This window comes from Triticum dicoccoides, chromosome 2B, assembly GCF_002162155.2.
Source record: "Triticum dicoccoides isolate Atlit2015 ecotype Zavitan chromosome 2B, WEW_v2.0, whole genome shotgun sequence".
Lineage (NCBI taxonomy): Eukaryota > Viridiplantae > Streptophyta > Magnoliopsida > Poales > Poaceae > Triticum > Triticum dicoccoides.
This window is the reverse complement of record NC_041383.1, coordinates 8,138,626-8,156,649: the sequence shown is the minus strand read 5'-3', so window position 1 is coordinate 8,156,649 and position 18,024 is coordinate 8,138,626. Positions and strand designations below refer to the sequence as shown.

The window sequence follows — 18,024 nt, the reverse complement described above, 5'->3', positions numbered from 1 at the left end:
GGACGGGGGCGGCGACAGAGACGAGGGTGGCGACGGGGACGGGGGCGGCGACGGGGACGAGGGCGGCGACGGCGACGGGGGCGGCGACGGGGACGGGGGCGGCGACGGAGACGAGCGGCGACGTCGGAGACGATCAAGGGCGGCGGCGACGGCGACGAAGACGACGGAACAGAGGCGAAAACATAGGGAGACTGAAATTTTCGTAGCACTTGTATATATAGAAGGCACCTTTAGTACCGGTTGGAGCCACCAACCGGTACTAAAGGTCTGTTTTGGCCAGGCCAAGCGGCGGGAAGCGACCCCCTTTAGTACCGGGTGGTGGCACAAACCGGTACTAAAGGCCCCCCCTTTAGTACCGGTTTGTGCCACGACCCGGTACTGAAGGGGGTGCGCTGGCGCAGGTGCGGTGCGGAAGTTTAGTCCCACCTCGCTAGTCGAGGGGCTACCGCACTGGTTTATAAGCCCCAGTGCGGTAGCTCTCTCGAGCTCCTCTCCTAATCAGGCCTACTGGGTCTACCTCTCCTCCTCGCCTTGTGGGCCTACTGGGCCTTCACGGGCCTGCATCCTGGCCCAACGAAAGGTTGTGTCGCTAGTCGTATGCAGGCCGCTTTGGCCTAGTTGGCGGGCTTTTTTCTTAAAATTTTTTGCTTTATTTTTTTTGTTTTATTTATTTTTGAGTTGTTTTTTGCTGTATATAGAGCTTCTTTGTGAAAATTTCTTCGCGTTTCAAATGCCAAAACACATAACTACCCTAACTATTATAGACATTCCCTCCTGGGTGTGAAACACAGAAGAAAGTGATGATAGTGAAGCCGATCACATCCCAGATCTTTGGGTGTGAAACTTTTTCTTCGCGTGTGTCCCTTTGCGCCGTAACCATGGAAAATCTTCATCATTTAACGGGATGCTCGGGTCAATATTCACTGTGAATGGAGCAATTTCATCAAACTTTTCATAATCTTCTGACTTGTCTGTCTTGTCATCCACTCCCATGATGTTTCTCTTCCCAGAAAGAACTATGTGACGCTTTGGCTCATCGTACGATGCATTCGCTTCCTTATCTTTTCTTTTTCTTGGCTTGGTAGACATGTCCTTCACATAGAAAACCTGTGCCACATCATTGGCTAGGACGAATGGTTCGTATGCATACGCAAGATTGTTGAGATCCACTGTTGTCATTCCGTACTGCGGGTCTTCCGTTACCCCGCCTCATGTCATATTGACCCATTTGCACCGAAACAAAGGGACCTTTAAACCACGTCGATAGTCAAGTTCCCATATGTCCTGTATATAACCATAATATGTTTCCTTTCCCGTCTTGGTTTCTGCATCAAAGCGGACACCACTGTTTTGGTTGGTGCTCTTCTTATCTTGGGCGATCGTGTAAAATGTATTACCATTTATCTCGAACCCTTTGAAAGTCATTATATTCAAAGATGGTAACTGGGACAACAAGTACATGTCATCTTCAATAGAGGTGTCATGCATGGTACGTGTCTGCAACCAGTTGGCGAAACTCCTGGTTTGTTCATGTGTAATCCAGTCATCAGACCGCTCCGGGTGTTTGGAGCGTAGCAAATTCTTGTGTTCATCCATATACGGAGCCACCAAGGTGGAATTCTGTAGAACTATGTAGTGTGCTTCAGTGAGAGAATGTCTGTCCATACATATTATTTGTTCCCCTCCTAGCGTGCCTTTTCCATCCAGTCTGCCCTTGTGCCGCGATTCAGGAACACCAATCGGCTTAAGGTCAGGAATAAAGTCAATACAAAACTCAATGAGCTCCTCATTTTGATGGCCCTTGGAGATGCTTCCTTCTGGCCTAGCACGGTTATGAACATATTTCTTTAAGACTCCCATGAACCTCTCAAAGGGGAACATATTGTGTAGAAATACAGGACCCAAAACGTTAATCTCTTCGCATAGGTGAACTAGGACGCGCGTCATGATGTTGAAGAAGGATGGTGGGAACACCAACTCGAAACTGACAAGACATTGCACCAAATCATTCTGTAACCTTGGTATGATTTCTGGATCGATTACCTTCTGAGAGATTGCATTGAGAAATGCACATAGCTTCACAATGGCTAATCCAACATTTTCCGGTAGAAGCCCCCTCAATGCAACCGGAAGCAGTTGCGTCATAATCACGTGGCAGTCATGAGACTTTAGGTTCTGGAACTTTTTCTCTGCCATGTTTATTATTCCCTTTATATTCGACGAGAAGCCAGACGGTACCTTAATACTGAGCAGGCATTCAAAGAAGATTTCCTTCTCTTCTTTGGTAAGAGCGTAGCTTGCATGACCCTGATGTATGCCGTCTTCTCCGTGCATACGTTGCTGGTCCTCCCGTGCCTCAGGTGTATCTTTTGTCTTCCCATACACGCCCAAGAAGCCAAGCAGGGTCACGCATAGATTCTTCGTCATGTGCATCACGTTGATTGCGGAGCGGACCTCTAGGTCTTTCCAATATGGCAGGTCCCAAAATATAGATTTCTTCTTCCACATGGGTGCGCGTCCGTCCGCGTCCTTCGGAACAGGTTGTCCGCCAGGACCCTTTCCAAATATCACCTTCAAATCCTTGACCATATCATGTACATCAGCACCAGCACGGTGGCGAGGCTTCGTCCGGTGATCCGCCTCACCTTTGAAATGCTTGCCTTTCTTTCTTACGGGATGCCTGCTCGAAAGAAATCGACGATGTCCCAGGTACACATTCTTCTTACAACTATTCAAATATATACTGTCGGTATCATCCAAACAGTGCGTGCATCCGCGATATCCCTTGTTTGTCTGTCCTGAAAGGTTACTGAGAGCAGGCCAATCATTGATGGTCACGAACAGCAACGCCTTTAGGTCAAATTCTTCCCCCGCACGTACACCTGTTCCATTCCACAGTTGTAAGAGTTCTTCAACTAATGGCCTTAGGTACACATCAATGTCGTTGCCGGGTTGCTTAGGGCCTTGGGTGAGCACTGGCATCATAATGAACTTCCGCTTCATGCACAACCAAGGAGGAAGGTTATACAAACATAGTGTCATAGGCCAGGTGCTATGGTTGCTGCTCTGCTCCCCAAAAGGATTAATGCCATCTGCGCTTAGACCAAACCATACGCTCCTTGCGTCATCTGCAAACTCCTTCCCGTACTTTCTTTCGATTTTTCTCCACTGCGACCCGTCAGCGGGTACTCTCAACTTTCCATCTTTCTTACGGTCTTCTCTGTGCCATCGCATCGCCTTGGCATGCTCTTTGTTTTGGAACAAACGTTTCAACCGTGGTATTATAGGAGAATACCACATCACCTTGGCAGGAATCTTCTTCCTGGGGCGCTCGCCCTCGACATCACCAGGCTCATCGCGGCTGATCTTATAGCGCAATGCACCACATACCGGGCAAGCGTTCAAATCCTCGTACTCACCGCGGTAGAGGATGCAATCATTATGGCATGCATGTATCTTCTGCACCTCTAACCCTAGAGGGCAGACAACCTTCTTTGCTTCGTACGTACTCTCGGGCAATTCGTTGTCCTTTGGAAGCATATCCTTTATCATTACCAGCAACTTTCCAAATCCCTTGTCAGATACACCATTCTCTGCCTTCCATTGCAGCAATTCTAGTGTGGTGCCCAGCTTTTTCTTGTCACCTACGTAATTCGGGTACAACAATTTTTTGTGATCCTCTAACATGCGCTGCAACTTCTTCTTCTCCAAATCACTTGCGCAGTTTCTCTTTGCATCGGCAATGGCCCGACCTAGATCATCAACGAGCTCATCTGATGCCTCTTCTTCAGCTTCTTCCCGCATTGCCGGCTCAGCTTCTTCCCGCATTACCGGCTCAGCTTCTTCCCCCATTGTTGTATCATCGTATTCAGGGAACCCATGGCCAGGATAGCTGTCGTCGTCCTCTTCTTCTTCATTGTCTTCCATCATAACCCCTCTTTCTCCGTGGTTGGTCCAAACATTATAGTGGGGCATGAAACCGGACTCAAACAGGTGGACATGAATGGTTCTTGACGTAGAGTAATTGCGACCATTCTTACAGCCAGCACATGGACAAGGCATAAAACCATCCGCCCGGTTGTTTGCCTCAGCCGCAAGCAGAAAAGTATGCACGCCCTCAATGAACTGGGGAGAGCATCGGTCATCGTACATCCATTGCCGGCTCATCTTCATTACACAACACCGAATAGACCAAATTAATACAAGTTCATACATAAAGTTCATACAACACTTAAATGCAACAAACAAATAACTCTCTAGCTAAAGCATTTAAATGCAACAACAAATGCGATCAAGATCGCAACTAAGGTAACAATTGATCCAACAGCATAATGATACCAATACCAAGCCTCACTATCGATGGCATATTTTTTAATCTTTCTAATCTTCAAGCGCATTTTCTCCTTCTTGATCTTGTGATCATCGACGACATCGGCAACATGCAACTCCAATTCCATCTTCTACCCCTCAATTCTTTTCAATTTTTCTTTCAAGTACTCGTTTTCTCTTTCAACTAAATTTAACCTCTCGACAATAGGGTCGGTCGGAATTTCCGATTCACATACCTCCTAGATAAAAATATCTATGTCAACTTGATGGGAATAATTTGTCATAAACACGAAATGCAACAAATAGTTTTAAAAGAGAATATACCACATCTGAATCATAACAAGGACGAGGGCCGACGGGGACGGATATCAAAACCATGGCACTATGTATAACAAACAACGTACGGGTAAGATAATTATTACATGATTAACTATATATCCAAATCACACAAACATCAATTTTTTATATAAAATTTCATGAACAAGAGGCTCACCACAAGGTGGTGCCGGTGACGGGACGGTGCGGGCGATCGACGGTGGTTATGACGGAGATTTAGAAGGCACTAAGTAAACCACACCTACATATGCAAACTAAGTGTTATTTTTGACCTCAAATTGCATATAAATCAAATACTAGCACATATATATATTTCCTCCCAAATTACTAAACTCACAAATTAGTAACTATACAAAGCATGGGAAGAGCTAATCTAGCAATGAGAGATGAAAGGACAAAGTTGCTAACCTTTCTGATCACTTGAATGGATGGGGGCCTTCAAATCTTGACAAAATTTGGGCAAAATGTGTGATGAGCTCGAGGGGAGAAGAGGAAGAACAGAGAGGAGAGGAGAGGGGAAAGGGGGAAGAACAGAGCGAGCTGGACGAAGGGTTTATATGCAGGAGGACCTATTGTACCGGTTCGTGGCACGAACCGGTACTAAAGGTGCTGGAGGGGGCCCAGACTGACAACATCCTGCCACCACCCTCATTAGTACTGGTTCGTGGCACGAACCAGTGCTAAAGGTTAGCCACGAACCAGTACTAATGAGAGCAGCCCGGCTAGCCGTTGGAACCTTATACATTAGTGCCGGCTCTAATACAAACCGGCACTAATGTGCTGCACGTTTGACCCTTTTTCTACTAGTGTATGTAGATCCTATTACCACAAACTGGAATTTTGTGGTAATATAGCATTTTATTGCAACAAAAGATGGTTGTAGCAATATTTTTTGTTGCAATAGGCCGGAATCCTTGTAGTGCGCGCTGCCGTTTTTTGGGGGGGGGTGAGACTGTTGAGCAGGTGGCTCCACTGTCTGCTTCTCCCATTACTATGGTTGGGGATTCCCGCTTGACCGCGCCTTACCCTTCTTCACCGGTAACAAGGGAAGGGCATGGGAGCGGGGAGCACACGCCTCGGGAGAGGACTACGGAGGAGCGTATCGCATTCAATGGGATCATGGATCTGGTCAGGACTGGCAGGCGTGTCAGTAACCGGATCCAGGGTCAGCCAGATGCAAATGACCTGTAGCTAGCGCGCGCCAAGAGGGCGGCCAAGCTTCCGGATGTTGAGGCAACTACAGGTATGTCTTTCGATAAGAGTTGTTCAATTCGGCATTTGACCGAGCATGGAATTATTGATAAGGCAAACGACTTAGGTATATCTTTGGGTTCGAATGAGAAGGAGGTTGTGAAATCTGTTGATGATCTTTTAGATTTAGAAGCAGAGAGGGCTTCTGAAATAATTCGGAATCTTGCATCAGTCAGACCTATGAATGATGATGACATGAAAAACTTAGGCATGGTTGCTCTTGAAAACATATGTAATAACCTCTTGCGTAATCTGGAGGATGAAGACGAAGAGGGGTTGGAGAATAATGCGGACACTGTAGAGCCTCTAATGATGGAGGGCAACGTCTCATGTTCTGTCGATCCTACGTTTCCGAAGGGTGATGGGGAGAAGCCCAAGAGACCCTGGAAACGGAAAATTTATCCTACTTCGACGGTTCGTAGAAGTGCTAGGGTTAATCTTAAGAAAAATATCCACGGTGACCTATGAAAGGAATCTTTTGGAATAGCAGAGGTCTAGCTGACTTGGATAAACGAAGGTTCTTGGCGGAGACAATGATAGAGCAACATTTAGATTTCATTGCGCTACTCGAAACACGACGGGATAATTTCACCTCATAGTTCCTTGGAACTTTATCCAGAGGAATTGATTTTGATTGGCACGTCTTACCTCCTAGAGGAAGATCTGGTGGGATATTACTAGGGGTTCGGTGTGAAACGCTTGAGGTGCTTAACGTGGTTCGGGGGGATTTTGCGGTCAAGTTTCAGGTGAGATCGAAATTAGATGGCTTCAGATCGTCTCTAGTTGCTGTATATGGGGTAGTACAACCCGAACTTAAACTAGATTTTTTAGCCGACTTGGTGCGGAACTGTGGAGACGAGACTCTTCCAATCCTAGTCGGAGGGGATTTTAATATAATTTGGAGGAGAGATGAAAAGAACAATGACAATTTTGATGGACGTTAGTCTATGATGTTTAACATGATTATTGAGAGTCTTAGTTTGAGAGAATTGAGCTCACCAGTAGACAATTTACATGGGCCAATTCGTTGCCCACTCCAACTTATGAGAAGTTGGATAGGGTGCTTGCTAGTGTGGAATGGGAACAAAAGTACCCATTAGTGTCGGTACATGCGATGCAGAGGGCAATCTCAGACCACACACCATTACTAGTAGAGTCGGGAGAGGCTACTCATATTGCAAACAAGATTGCTTTCTCTTTCGAACTATGTTGGTTCGAGAAAGAAAACTTCTCAGAGGTCATTGCACGTGAATGTGCAAAGCCTGTTAGTGGACGAACAAGTCTGGAGAGATGGCAAAATAAGAGTAGACATCTCAGGCAGTTTTTGCAAGGTTGGGCCAGAAAGGAGTGGGATATACAGACAAGAAAAAGAGCGACTTACCCAATTAATAGATGCGCTAGATTTAAAAGCTGAAGTTAACCTTCTTACGGTTGAGGAGCAGAATTCAAAGTCCGAAGCTGAGCAAGGCTTACGAGCCCTTGTTAGAGAAGATGAGCTCAAGTAGGCATTGCGTGCTAAAGTGCTTAAGGTTGTCCAAGGGGATGACAATACACAATTCTTCCATATGATCGCGAATGGTAAACATAGGAAGAAGAATAGATTGAACAGGACGAGGGGACAATTATGAGACATGAGAATCTGAAATCTTATATCTCTAATTATTATAAACAAGTTTTTGGGCCTTCAGAAGAAAGCACGGTGTTCCTAAATGAAACTGTTATTGGAGATATCACTCAGCTCCGAGCAGAGAAGAATGATATTCTATCTGCACCGTTTACTGACAAATAGGTTCTCGATGGAATCTCACAAATGAAACCAAATAAAGCACCGGGACCAGATGGGTTTCCAGCTGAATTCTATAAGAAATGTTGGCATATTATTAAGGATGATCTTATGCCTATGTTTCATGATTTTTTTAATGGCCATTTGGAGCTGTTTCATCATAACTTTGGTATGATTATGCTATTGCCAAAGAAAGAAGTGGCAGTTCAGATCGAACAATTCAGGCCAATATGTCTTCTTAACGTGAGTTTCAAAATATTCACGAAAGTGGGTACCAATAGACTGACACAGATTGCTCACTCAGTGGTCAACTGAGTCAGACATCATTCATGACAGGGCGTCGCATACTTGAAGGGGTGGTCGTGCTGCATGAAATTCATCCGAAGAATCTAGATGGGGTTATCTTCAAAGTGGATTTTGAGAAGGCATATGATAAAGTTATCTGGCCCTTCCTTTAACAGGCAATGCGCATGAAAGGATTTAGTGAGGCCTGGTAGAAGCAAGTGGGTTCTTAGGTCTAGAAGGGTAGCGTCAGAATCAAGGTTAACAATGATATCGGTCACTACTTTCGGACACAAGAGGGATTGAGACAAGGGGATTCCATGTATCCTATCCTATTTAATATAGTGGTTGATATGTTGACCATTCTTATTGACAGAGCCAAGCAAAACGGTCAAGTGGAGGGCTTAGTCCCTCACCTGGTCGATGGGGGAGTCTCCCTTTTACAGTACGCTGACGACACTATCTTATTCATGGAACATGACATTGCAAAAGCGCGAAATATGAAAATCATATTATGTGTCTTCCAACAATTGTCTGGTTTAAAGATAAACTTTCACAAGAGTGAGTTGTTCTGCTTTGGAAAGGCCAAAGAAGAGCAGGACACTTATAGACAACTGTTCGGGTGTGAATTATGTTCTTTTCCCTTTAGTTAGTTGGGCATACCGATTCATCACCGCAAGTTATCTAATAAAAATGGAAGTGCATCGAAGAACGAATTGAAAAAAAGATTAGTTGCTGCAAGAGCAAGCTTATGTCGTATGGAGGTCGGCTAGTGCTGATTAATTCGGTACTTACTAGATGCCAATGTTCCTGCTATCGTTCTTCGAGATTTCGAAAGGGATGCGAAAGAGACTTGATTTCTTTAGATCTCGATTCTTCCGGCAGTCAGATGAGGCGAAGAGGAAATACCATCTCGCGCGATGGGATATCCTTTGCCGACCCAAGGACCAGGGTGGCCTCGGTATTGTGAACTTGGAAATCAAGAATAAATGCCTTATGAGTAAGTGACTCTATAGGTTAGAGATAGAGCCGGAGGGTATGTGGGCACAGATTCTATGCAATAAGTATTTACAGTCGAGAACGCTTGCCCAAGTTACCACCAGACCAACTGACTCGCCATTCTGGAAGGGACACATGAGAATGAAGGACTTGTTCTTTCGTAGGGTCAAATTCTTGGTTGGCGATGGAATGTCAACAAGAATTAGGGAGGATACATGGTTAGGAGAGATGCCCCTAGCCGTACAATATCCCGCCATTTATAAAATTGTGCAACGTAAGGAGGATTACGTAGGCACAATATTTCAAACGATTCCCTTGAACATTCAGTCAGACGTGTGTTAGTTGGTGAGCGATGGACTGTGTGGATGCACTTGGTTCACAGATTGATGGATGTCCAATAATAGTACCGTCCCCCACGCGAAAGATTTTTGTTTTGTAATTGGGTGGAGTTTCAGTTTCATGATTCAAAGAACAAGACTCAGGTATTTCTTCAAGATTTTCAATGATAACCTCCCCAGTTTCAGACATGATGGCAACAAACGAATCTAACAAACGAGCACACAAGAAGCAAGCGAAAAGAGATGAGCGGAAGAGGGGCGAAGAAAAGGCAAAGGTTTTCAAAAATCGTTTTAACAGTGGGGGAGAGGACAACGAGAGGCGAATGGCGAATAATGTAATGCAAGGGAGAAGTGTTTATGATGGGTACTTGGTATGGCTTGACTTGACGTAGATCTCCCCGGCAACGGTGCCATAAATCCTTCTTGCTACCTCTTGAGCTTGCGTTGGCTTTCCCCTGAAGAGGAAAGGGTGATGCAGCAAAGTAGCGTAAGTATTTCCCTCCGTTTTGAGAACCAACGTATCAATACAGTAGGAGACAACGCACAAGTCACCGAATACCTACACAAACAATCAACAACTTGCACCCAATGCGATAAAGGGGTTGTCAATCCCTTCACGGTCACTAGGAAAAGTGAGATCTGATAGAGAAAGATAAACAGTAAAGTAAATATTTTTGGTTTATAGATTGGAAAGTAAAGATTGCAAAATAGTATATCAGAAACTAGCAAGATGTAAACGAGATTCAATAATATGGAAAAGAGACCCGGGGGCCATAGGTTTCACTAGTGGCTTCTCTCAAGATAGAAAATATTACGGTGGGTGAACGAATTACTGCCGAGCAATTGATAGAAGAGCGCATAATTATGGCAACATCTAAGGCAATGATCATGAACATAGGCATCACGTCCGTGTCAAGTAGACCGACTCCTGCCTGCATCTACTACTATTACTCCGCACATCGACCGCTATCTAGCATGCATCTAGAGTATTAAGTTCATAAAGAACGGAGTAACGCGTTAAGCAAGATGACATGATGTAGAGGAATTAACTCAAGCAATATGATGAAAACCTCATCATTTATCCTCGATGGCAACAATACAATATGTGCCATGCTGCCCCTACTGTCACTGGGAAAGGACACCACAAGATTGAACCCAAAGCTAAGTACTTCTCCCATTGCAAGAAAGATCAATCTAGCAGGCCAAACTAAACCGATAATTCGAAGAGACTTGCAAAGATATCAAATCATGCATATAAGAATTCAGAAAAGAACCAAATAATATTCATAGATAATCTTGATCATAAATCCACAATTCATCGGATCTCGGCAAACACACCGCAAAAGAATATTATATCGAATAGATCTCCAAGAATATGACGAGAACATAGTATTGAGAATCAAAGAGAGAGAAGAAGCCATCTAGCTAATAACTATGGACACGAAGGTCTGCGGTAAACTACTCATGCTTCGTCAGAGAGGTAATGGTGTTGATGTAGAAGCTCTCCATGATCGAATCCCCCTCCGGTAGGACGCTGGAAAAGGTCCCCAGATTGGATCTCACGGGTACACAAGGTTGCGGCAGTGGAAAAGTGGTTTCATGGCTCTCTTGGATGTTTTCTGGGTATAAGAGTATATATAGGCGAAAGAACTAGGTCAGGGGAGCCACGACGGGCCCACGAGGGTGGGGGCGCGCCCTACCCCCTGGGTGCGCCCTCCTGCCTCGTGGCTTCCTTGTTGCATCTCTGACTTCATCTCCAAGTCTTCTGGTTTGCTTTCGGTCCAAGAAAGATCATCGCGAAGGTTTCATTCCGTTTGGACTCCATTTGGTATTCCTTTTCTGCAAAACTCTAAAATAGGCAAAAAAACAGAAACTGGCATTGGGCCCTCGGTTAATAGGTTAGTCCCAAAAATAATATAAAATAGCATATAAATTCCTATTAAACATCCAAAACAGATAATATAATAGCATGGAACAATCAAAAACTATAGATATGTTGGAGACATATCAAGCATCCCCAAGCTTAATTCCTGCTCGTCGTCGAGTAGGTAAATTATAAAAACAGAATCTTTGATGTGGAATGCTACCTAACATATTTATCCATGTAATTTTCTTTAATGTGGCATGAATGTTCAGATCCAAAAGACTCAAGACAAAAGTTTAATATTGACATAAAAATAATAATACTTCAAGCATACTAACAAGGCAATCGTGTCTTCTCAAAATAACATGGCCAAAGAAAGCTATCCGTACAAAATCATATAGTCTGGCTATGCTCTACCTTAATCACACAAAATATTTAAATCATGCACAACCTAGGTTTTGGCCAAGCAATTGTTTCATACTTCAGTATTTTCAAACTTTTTCAATCTTCACGCAATACATGAGAGTGAGGCATGGACGTAGCACTATAGGTGGAATAGAATGGTAGTTGTGAAGAAAAAAAATGAGAAGATAGTCTGACATCAACTAGGCGTATCAACGGGCTATGGAGATGCCCGTCAATAGATATCAATGTGAGTGAGTAGGAATTGCCATGCAACGGATGCACTAGAGCTATAAGTGTATGAAAGCTCAAAAAAGAGGTGTGCATCCAACTCGCTTGCTCACGAAGACCTTGGGCACTTTGTGGAAGCCCATCATTGGAATATACAAGCCAAGTTCTATAATGAAAATTCCCACTATTATATGAAAGTGACAACATAGGAGACTCTCTATCATGAAGATCATGGTGCTGCTTTGAAGCACAAGTGTGGAAAAAGGATATTAACATTGCCCCTTCTCTCTTTCTCTCTCATTTTTTTATTTTTTTATTTGGGCCTTCTCTTTTTTTTACGACCTCTTTTATTTTTTTATTTTTTGTCCGGAGTCTCATCCCGACTTGTGGGGGAATCATAGTCTCCATCATCCTTTCCTCACATGTGACAATGCTCTAAGAATGAAGATCATCACACTTCTATTTACTTACAACTCAAGAATTACAACTCAATACGTAGAACAAAATATGACTCTATATGAATGCCTCCGGCGGTGTACTGGGATGTGCAATGATTCAAGAGTGACATGTATGAAAAAATATGAACGGTGGCTTTGCCACAAATACGATGTCAACTACATGATCATGCAAAGCAATATGACATGATGGAGCGTGTCATAATAAACGGAACGGTGGAAATTTGCATGGCAATATATCTCGGAATGGCTATGGAAATTCCATAATAGGTAGGTATGGTGGCTGTTTTTAGGAAGGTATTGGTGGGTGTTATGGTACCGGCGGAAGTTGCGCGGCACAAGAGAGGCTAGCAATGGTGGAAGGGTGAGAGTGTGATAATCCATGGACTCAACATTAGTCATAAAGAACTCACATACTTATTGCAAAAATCTACAAGTCATCAAAACAAAGTACTGCACGCATGCTCCTAGGGGAAGGGTTGGTAGGAGTTAACCATCGCGCGATCCCGATCTCCACTCATAAGGAAGACAATCAATAAATAAATCATGCTCCAACTTCATGACATAATGGATCACCATACGTGCATGCTATGGGAATCACAAACTTTAACACAAGTATCTCTCAAATTCACCATTACTCCACTAGCATGATTCTAATATCACCATCTTCATATCTCAAAACAATCATAAAGAATCAAACTTCTCATAGTATTCAATGCACTTCATATGAAAGTTTTTATTATATCCATCTTGGATGCCAATCATATTAGGACTAATTTTATAACCAAAGCAAATTAACATGCTATTCTAAAAGACTCTCAAAATAATATAAGTAAAGCATGAGAGTTCAACAATTTCTATAAAATAAAACCACCGCCGTGCTCTAAAAAGATATAAGTGAAGCACATAGAGTATTCTAGTAAATCACGATTCATGCGTGTCTCTCCCAAAAGGTGTGTACAGAAAGGATGATTGTGGTAAACTAAAAAGAAAATACTCAAATCATACAAGACGCTCCAAGCAAAACACATATCATGTGGTGAATAAAAATATAGCCTCAAGTAAAGTTACCAATTGATGAAGACGAAAGAGGGGATGTCTTCCGGGGCATCCCCAAGCTTAGGCTTTTGGTTGTCTTTGAATTTTACCTTGGGGCGCCTTGGGCATCCCCAAGCTTAGGCTCTTGCCACTCCTTATTCCATAGTCCATCAAATCCTTACCCAAAAAACTTCACAAAACAAAACTAAACAGAAAATCTCATGAGCTCCGTTAGTATAAGAAAATAAATCACCACTTTAAGGTACTGTTGCAAACTCATTATTTATTTATATTGGTGTAATATCTACTGTATTTCAACTTCTCCATGGTTCATACCCCCCCCCCCCCGATAGTACTCATAGATTCATCAAAATAAGCAAACAACACGCGAAAAACAGAATCTGTCAAAAACAGAACAGTCTGTAGTAATCTGTAACTATCGAATACTTCTGTAACTCCAAAAATTACTAAATAAATTGCTGGACGTGAGGAATTTTTCTATTAATCTTCTTCAAAAAGAATCAACTTAAAATCACTCTTCTGTTAAAAATGACAACTAATCTCGTGTGCGCAAAAGTTTCTGTTTTTCAGCAAGATCAAATTAACTTTCACCCAAGTCTTCCCAAAGGTTCTTCTTGGCACAATCACTAATTAAATCTTAAAACCATATCTAACCAGAGGCTAGATAGATTATTTATTACTAAACAGGAGCAAAAAGTAAAGAACAAAAATAAAACTGGGTTGCCTCCCAACAAGCGCTATCGTTTAACGCCCGTAGCTAGGCTTAAAAACACGAATAGATCTAGGTATTGCCAACTTCGGCATGCAATTATTTCCTCATAAAATCCTCCAAAACCCGTCTTAGCAAATCTATCCTTTCACTTGTTTCCCTTTTAGAAGATGAACTTAAATCATGGAAAGGACTTTGGTTTGTAATTTTAACATTCATAAACCCATAGTCGGGATCATCACCGTATATATCATCATATAAAATGGGTAGTTCATTTCTAACGGGTTCCTTCATCATTTTATTCAACCAATCCCTATTGAATCCTACATGAATTCCTCTAGTAATCCAACCAAACTCCTCAAAAGCCTCAAGGTACAAAGATTGAGATATTTCAGAATAGGGAATTCTCTTCCTAAGATTCTCACTATAAGATTGATAATCTCTTGCTTCCAAACTACGCATTGTTTCTTGATCATAAAGAATATCTATAATCGGAGGGTGTTCAACATCCTTTTTATAGAAAGCAAAAATATCCCTAGCTTCTTGTATTATAAGATCGAATTCGCGCATAAGGATAATGGTGGCAATCTTTTTAGCTATTGGGTGATTGATATTGGGAAGTTCATAAAACACCTTTTTGCAAAGTAGGATGAATATGCACAAATTTCCTTTCTAATGTCTCAACAAGCATAACAATGGCATCTGCATAGCAGTTGGTCTCAAGAAGAATAGACTTTTTATTAATAGGAATGGATCCCGTGCACTCAAAAAATTCTTGGATAGCACTTTTCCAAATAATATTACCGTCCCCCATGAGGAAGGTTTTCGAAAATCGTTTTAACAGTGGGGGAGAGGTAAACGAGAGGCAAATGGCGAATAATGTAATGCAAGGGAGAAGATTTTATGATGGGCACTTGGTATGGCTTGACTTGACGTATATCTCCTCGGCAACGGCGCCAAAACCCTTCTTGCTACCTATTGAGCTTGCGTTGGTTTTCCCTTGAAGAGGAAAGGGTGATGCAGCAAAGTAGCGTAAGTATTTCCCTCTGTTTTGAGAACCAAGATATCAATCCAGTAGAAGACAACGCAGAAGTCACCGAATACCTGCACAAACAATCAACAACTTGCACCCAACACGATAAAGGGGTTGTCAATCCCTCCACGGTCACTTGCAAAAGTGAGATCTGATAGATAAAGATAAACGGTAAAGTAAATATTTTTGGTTTATAGATTGGAAAGTAAAGATTGCAAAATAGTAGATTGGAAACTAGCAAGATGTAAACGAGATTCAATAATATGGAATAGAGACCCGGGGGCCATATGTTTCACTAGTGGCTTCTCTCAAGATAGAAAATATTACGGTGGGTGTACGAATTACTGCCGAGCAATTGATAGAAGAGCGCATAATTATGGCAACATCTAAGGCAATGATCATGAACATAGGCATCACGTCCGTGTCAAGTAGACCGACTCCTGCCTCCATCTACTACTATTACTCCGCACATCGACCGCTATCTAGCATGCATATAGAGTATTAAGTTCATAAAGAATGGAGTAACGCATTAAGCAAGATGACATGATGTAGAGGAATTAACTCAAGCAATATGATGAAAACCCCATGTTTTATCCTCGATGGCAACAATAAAATATGTGCCTTGCTGCCCCTCCTGCCACTTGGAAAGGACACCGCAAGACTGAACCCAAAGCTAAGCACTTCTCCCATTGCAAGAAAGATAAATCTAGCAGGCCAAACTAAACCGATAATTCGAAGAGACTTGCAAAGATATCAAATCATGCATATAAGAATTCAGAGAAGAACCAAATAATATTCATAGATAATCTTGATCATAAATCCACTATTCATCTCGGCAAACACACCGCAGAGGAATATTACATCGAATAGATCTCCAAGAACATCGAGCAGAACATGGTATTGAGAAACAAAGAGAGAGAAGAAGCCATCTAGCTAATAACTATGGACCCGAAGGTCTGTGGTAAACTACTCATGCTTCATCGGAGAGGTAATGGTGTTGATGTAGAAGCCCTCCATGATCGAATCCCCCTCCGGCAGGATGCCGGAAAAGGTCCCTAGATGGGATCTCACGGGTACAGAAGGTTGTGGTGGTGGGAAAGTGGTTTCGTGGCTCTCCTGGATGTTTTTAGGGTATAAGAGTTTATATAGGCGAAAGAACTGGGTCAGGGGAGCCACGAGGGGCCCATGAGGGTGGGGACGCGCCCTCCTACCTCGTGACTTCCTCGGTGCGTCTTCGATTTCATCTCCAAGTCTTCTGATTTGCTTTCGGTCCAAGAAAGATCATCATGAAGGTTTCATTCCGTTTGGACTCCGTTTGGTATTCCTTTTCTGCAAAACTCTAAAATAGGCAAAAAAAATAGAAACTGGCACTGGGCCCTCGGTTAATAGGTTAGTCCCAAAAATAATATAAAATAGCGTATAAATGGCTATTAAACATCCAAAACAGATAATATAATAGCATGGAACAATCAAAAATTATAGATACGTTGGAGACGTATCATTCCCTTGCGTATTAAAATATTTATGTGGTTCGTTCACAAGCAACTAATCCTCACCAAGGATAACTTAAGAAAGAGGTGATAGGTAGGTAGTTCATGTTGTTGTTTTTGTGATCATGATGAAACAATTCAACATCTATTCCTTGAGTGCCCACTTGCCAAATTGCTTTGCAGAACGATCTATATAGCCTTTAACATTAATCCTCCAATTGACATTGAATCGTTGTTGAACGTGGTTATCTGGGGTTGAGCATCTTACCGCGGCTCGTATTCGGATTGCAATATGTGCGCTTCTTTGGGCTATATGGAATTGTAGGGATGGTATGATTCTTAACAGACAAAACACTTTATCTTTCTTGCAGGTCATCTTCAGAGCTACTGCATGGATCCGTGCGTGGTCCTTAGTCACTCCTATGGACTCCAGGGAGCCTTTGGTTACCGGGTGCAACCAGTGGGAGATGATAGCACGGGTTATATTCAACTGGTTCGGATGGCGGTCGCATAACATGATAGGAGTCTAGGGAGCTTATCCTTTACATTGCCTTACCGGTTGCGACTTGAGCATGTACTTTTCTTTCCTTTGTTTCGCTCTGCTTGCAAGCTGTAATACTTTTATGAGTTTGTGCTACTTCGAGACTCTTTAATAAGATGGATGCATGCATCACTATGATGCAGAGGCCGGGGGTACGCCTCCATTTCCAAAAAAAATCCCATCAGTAGTAGTGTGACATGGATCTTGACTAATGTATCCCATCAGTTTAGCCGTGTGTTGCAAGCTGATGTGTAAGTATGGGTGATTACCATACTTACTACGATTATGGATGTAGTTGCATGTTTCATTAGCTAAATTTTACCTATGCATTCTGCCTGTGGATGCCATTTCCTCTGTTCTTATCCGTGTTTTATACAACTCCATGTACGTGATGCTTGTACCCTTTTGGCAATGTCAGTGAGGTAAAGTTTCACTGGCTTCTTATAAGAGTATGAAGCAGGAAATACATGCCTTTAACTCTCACGTCAGTAGTTCCATTCACAAAATATGTCATGCTTGCCTTGCATTTGATATATAATTGCCTTGACAATTGCAATGACTTCGGCAATATTATCTTATCGCAGACAGCGGCAATGCTCTACATTTAGTGTATCCTCAATGTATGGTTAGTTCTCTCTGGGAGCACTAAGAATTCTACTTAGCGCTCGGACAATGCGTTGGACCAGACGCCATGCGCCAGGGCACACTTCCGATATAGTATTAATGATCAGAGGGGGAAATTAAGCACAGGGGTTCGGTTAGCTTGGTCGAATTTTTTAACGCCTTGTATTTTAGAAGTTAGGGTTTAAGGAAGGAGTTTAGGGAGTTATAATTGGGGCTCTATAGAGATGCTCTAATAATCGAATAAGTTATTAGATTCCGTGGTGGGTTGGAAGTAAAACTATGGTCTTATTTTGGGGGG

At 42.7% G+C, this 18,024-nt stretch overlaps 1 pseudogene; it reads left to right on the top strand.

Moving 5' to 3' along the window:
• The first annotated feature begins 5,910 nt into the window (after window positions 1–5,910).
• On the top strand, window positions 5,911–17,091 carry LOC119360161 (annotated as a pseudogene).
• Window positions 17,092–18,024: the final 933 nt, after the last annotated feature.